The 5,319-nt window shown below is 37.6% G+C and overlaps 1 long non-coding RNA gene across 2 annotated transcripts; it reads left to right on the top strand.

Moving 5' to 3' along the window:
* Window positions 1–1,934: 1,934 nt before the first annotated feature.
* On the top strand, window positions 1,935–4,679 carry LOC138050309 (uncharacterized). Of its 2 annotated transcripts, none has more exons than XR_011132574.1 (3): window positions 1,935–2,118; window positions 3,720–3,830; window positions 4,614–4,679. It is a non-coding gene; the product is annotated as an uncharacterized lncRNA (long non-coding RNA). The 2 variants fall into 2 exon arrangements; XR_011132573.1 differs by having other exon boundaries at window positions 4,590–4,676.
* The last annotated feature ends 640 nt before the right edge of the window (window positions 4,680–5,319 follow it).

Here is a 5,319-nt window from a genome sequence, read left to right as displayed (position 1 = left end):
AAGTGTGAGGATCACTTTTCTCTTTCGTCTTTAACCCGCACTTCCAATATACATTAATTTCAGATACGACAAAGATACTTGTAGACTAAGGGGTAGATAGTCGGGTAAGGTTGTCTACTATAAGAAACAATTGCTTATATTTGCAAGATAAGTGGGAGGATCACGTCTCTCTTTCGGCTTTAACCCTTACTTCAAATATACATTCATTTCAGATACGACAAAGATACTTGGAGAGTAAGGGGTAGATAGTGGGGTAAGGGTGTCTACTATAAGAGACAATTGCTTAAATTGACAAGGTAAGTGTGAGAATTACTTCTCTCTTTCGTCTTTAACCCGCACTTTAAACTTAAATTCATTTCAGATACGATAAAGAAACTTGGAGACGAAGGGGTAGATAGTGGGGTAAGGGTATCTACTATAAGAGACAATTGCTTAAATTGTCCAGGTAAGTGTGAGGATTACTTCTCTCTTTCGTCTTTAACCCGCACTTCAAATATACATTCATTTCAGATACAACAAAGATACTAGTAGACTAGGGGGTAGACAGTGGGGTAAGGGTGTCTACTATAAGAGACAGTTGCTTAAATTGTCCAGGTAAGTGTGAAGTTACTTCTCTCTTTCGTCTTTAACCTGCACTTCAAATATGCATTCTTTTCAGATACGATGAAGGTACTTGGAGAGTAAGTGGTAGATAGTGGGGTAAGGGTGTCTACTATAAGAGACAAGTGCTTAAATTGTCCAGATAAGTGTGAGTTTCATTTCTCTCTTTCGTCTTTAACCCGCACTTCAAACTTAAATTCATTTCAGATACGATAAAGATACTTGGAGACTAAGGGGTAGATAGTGGGGTAAGGGTGTCTACTATAAGAGACAAATGCTTAAATTGTCCAGGTAAATGTGAGGATTACGTCTCTCTTTCGTCTTTAACCCGCACTTGAAATATACATTTATTTCAGATACGATAAAGATACTTGGAGGCTAAGGGGTAGATAGTGGGGTAAGGGTGTCTACTATAAGAGACAATTGCTTAAATTGCAAAAAGTAAATGTGAGGATTACTTCTCTCTTTAGTCTTTAACCCGCACTTCAAACTTAAATTCATTTCAGATACGATAAAGATACTTGGAGACTAAGGGGTAGATAGTGGGGTAAGGGTGTCTACTATAAGAGACAAATGCTTAAATTGTCCAGGTAAATGTGAGGATTACGTCTCTCTTTCGTCTTTAACCCGCACTTGAAATATACATTTATTTCAGATACGATAAAGATACTTGGAGGCTAAGGGGTAGATAGTGGGGTAAGGGTGTCTACTATAAGAGACAATTGCTTAAATTGCAAAAAGTAAATGTGAGGATTACTTCTCTCTTTAGTCTTTAACCCGCACATCAAATATGCATTCAATTCAGATACAACAAAGATACTTGTAGACAAAGGGGTAGATAGTGGGGTAAGGGTGTCTACTATAAGAGACAATTACCTAATTGTCCAGATAAGTGTGATGATCACTTCTCGCTTTCGTCTTTAACCCGCGCTTCAAATATACATTTATTTTAGATACGACAAAGATATATGGAGACTAAGGGGTAGATAGTGGGGTAAGGGTGTCTACTATGAGAGACAATTGCTTAAATTTACCCCTCACGCAATGAATGCGATACGTCAAAACACAAATATTATAGACATGCGCAGTATGAACACGACTGATAAGGTCGGCTCAACGAGAATGCTATGGGGACTATGTTGTTTAATATCTTTTTAAAACGCGAAGTTTCAGCCACCGTTAAAGGCAAGGTTAAAGAATGGTACATGATCGAAATATCTACCGTTTTCAATTTCGATTCTTTCCCCTAAGTTTATATAGTACCTATTTTATTTACTTGAATGCGCACTGTTCGGTGCGTTGCTACTTGAAGAAAAATTTTCTCAACGGTGATGTTTAAGACCAGTCATTCAGTTTGTCAATGGGTCAACATTAGGAGTTCTGCGTTGTGTTCCTGTGAAGTTATTTCATTTTTCTTCACGCGCGCTCGAGGTAGCCAAACTGAGTTGTCAAGAATCGTGTCGTGCTGGAGAGCTGTTCGATCGAATTGAGGGAAGGCAACAGAAGATTGCAGGCAAGGTACGCAATGAGTTTTTCTAATTTTCAAACCTTGACGACATACATAACACTAATAATACATACAAGATACTAAACACTTAACTTCTAAAAATGTTGTAAGGGTAAACACAGTGAAAATCGGAAACCAGTGAACCTTGAGCACACAGTACACAGAATTTAGTAGTTTTATGCACCAAATCGCTCACTTAAATTAGCTACATTTTGTACTTTGGCAAAACAATGTGGCAATTTCGATTCATCAACTACTAATGGGAACCTGCTCTTCATAGCTTGTCAGGGTATATCATTACTGTTATTGTCACGCTCTTAGACAATTAAACTCAAGGAATGAAAAGGTTAAGGCAATGTAATTTCTCTATCTTTATTTGTTTGAAGTTTTTTTGGAATGTCAGTTCAATCAGCAAGGGCATGCCTGAAACCTCGTTCGTCTCACCTAACTTATATTGTGTATTTTTAAACACAATATTATTACTGTCTTTTTTTAGGACAGTCAATTTATACAGGAATAAAATGGATCTGATCCATTAACAGATAATAAATCTACCATCCTGCACCTCATCTTAATAAAAAAATTCGTAACACCAAATAAAATGTTGTTCACGGTTTTTGGTACCTACTAATATTTACAACTGACATCAACTTCATAATTAAACCCTGGGTAGGTGAAGGCTGTGTCCATTTTTTTGGTTAATATCACTTGAAATAAATAACTCTTTTTGCCTTTACTTTACAAGCATTGGGGTAAAAAATATTCCTGTCTCTAAAATAATTCTTTTGGCTTTTACAGTCAAAAGTGATCTATACCAAACTTTTGCTAGGTGCAATTCATTTATCTTCCACCAAAAATTCTTGGAAAACAGCACCTAACGACAATATCCATGGTTTATTTAGGGTAATTTATCCCAAAATGTTCACTAACCAATCAAGGGCTCATGCTACCAAGAGCAAACACAGGCTGTGTGTGATTTGCTGTATTTCAAAGAAAAGTGACTTCATTTTAAGCTTTAACACTTAACTCAAAGAAAAATTTAAAGTCATTCTTTCAATGACATAACATTTTCTCACACATCTTTATATTCAGTTAAGGTTTCTTGTTGTAGCATGAGTCATGACTGTGATTTCTGCCTACTGAAACTGTCAATCTACAATTATAGTCAATCTATGTCACCTATGACCAATATTTCTGAGACTGAAATGATCATTCGAAGTCCTATTTGTAACTTTTGGCATTTGAATGGTCTGAGTCTTTAGAATTTCTGGAAATCTTTCCAAAAAAAAATATCAGCTGAAAAAAAAAAGGCAAAGCACATACGTGTAGGAAACAACTGATTGTTTTCAAATACTGTATGCTGTGATGTAATGTAAAAAAATTCATAGCTTTATTTCAGCAATAAACTAGGGAAGTTTCAATGAAAATTCTTAAATCTCACTGGCGATGATCACAACTGACATGTAATTTTTAAAACCCTGTTAAAACTTAAAAAATACTGGTCACATGTGAGGAAGATTGACTATAAATTGACTTTAACCTTTCCAAATGTAAGTTAGTTCCCCCTTTTTGATGAGCCACCCCTCAGTCAGGTCTTATTCTTCATGAACAGGGACAGATGTTATGGACATATCCATGGGGACATCCAAAGTGGACACAGAATTAACTGATGAGGTTGGGAAGATACGCGGAAGATTTTTGATGCACTTCTGGCATTCCACTGGTAAGTCATGTGTTGAAAGCTCCTCACCATAATCCCACACCGTAAGTGCTGCAAGGTGCATTAGAGGTGGCACCTGTCCAGTGTCTCTATGCCATCCAATTGTTGTAGGCCTGAATGACCTCTGTTCTTCTAAATTTACAGTTCCTTTTGTCGAAGCTTTCCACTGAAGTTCAAGCTTACGACCTTCAGCTTTCAGAGACTGGATTGTCAGTGATGTGTCTTTGTTCAGTTTCTTTTTCTCCCAAGCTTTAGGATAGACATCCTTTCCTCTAAGTGGGGCACTGACTGCACTACCTTTTCTGGTGTTGTTGAGCTTTTTTCTTGCCTCTTGGAAAAGCTCTGTGGTCAGTAGTTGCCCATAGTCATTCATTCTCTGTTCATGTGTCTGCCTTGCTGTCTCAGTGGTCCTACCATTAGTTTTACCACTGTGAATAGTGTTCTCGACAAATGTTACAGAGGCCTGTTTTGATAGTTCTGACAGGTTGTCATGAAGATAAAGTTGGGATAGATTAAACTGTCTTTCAGCAATGACATTGTTCACAGGAATGCTAAAAATGTGCTTGGCATAAAATTCAAAAAGGTGTGGTGTGGTGTCTTTGTTAATAAGACAGCTTTCAGGTGATGTTGCCATTGCTTTAATCTCAGTTAGAAGTTGAGGTTTCTGCAGCTCCCAAATATTGGCCCATTTAACCAGCCCATTTCTGTCCTTAGACACCAATCTCTGAAGATCCTGTCCATAAACTTTTACATTGTTTTCAGATGCGTTTCCTTGATTGCTTTCAGTGGATACAAATTGTATGTCAAGGACCTTCAAAACAGATGACCAGAATGGACTTTGGAATCTTTGATCACCAAACAGCTTGGGAAAGGATAAGCACTCGGCACCATGTTCTTTAATTACTTTCAGGGCTTCTTGCAACATGGGCCTCTGCACTTCCTGGTAAAAGTGTTTAATAGCGGCTGGATCTTTCAAAGATAATTGCACTTGCTCTTCTGTTAAAGGAAAATACAGTGATGGACACAGTAACATTTGACTGAGTGTTTCATTGTGCTTGAGAACAGTTGCAGGCCATAGTCGTGCCAGATATCCACTGGAAAAACCAAGTTCCTCGTCACTTGCTTGTGATGAATTAAGAGATGGGATAATGAACTTGTCAAGAAATTCAAATAAGAATTTAATTTGCACTTGGATCATTGGGCAGGAGCTCAGCTTGATGACATTTTGCCAGACTGATGAGTGGTTATCTGACTTTGGCATCCTTTCTAGTATACGCTCTGCAAGCTGAAGACAGGCTTTTCCATACTTGAAATACCATTGTAGCATCTCATGGTAATATGTCCACCTTGTGTCAATAAAGGACTGTGGAAGGGGTGGCTCTTTACTTAAAATTCCCAGTGAAACATACATTGCCTTGTACTGACTTGGGCGTTCATGGTGGAGCCAGGATATCTTGTATAATAATTGCAATATGTGGTTGTTGTTCATATC

Source organism: Montipora capricornis, chromosome 6 (assembly GCF_036669925.1).
Source record: "Montipora capricornis isolate CH-2021 chromosome 6, ASM3666992v2, whole genome shotgun sequence".
In the NCBI taxonomy this organism is placed as follows: Eukaryota; Metazoa; Cnidaria; class Anthozoa; order Scleractinia; family Acroporidae; genus Montipora; species Montipora capricornis.
The sequence above is the reverse complement of the archived record's forward strand: the minus strand, read 5'-3'. Positions and strand labels throughout refer to the sequence as shown.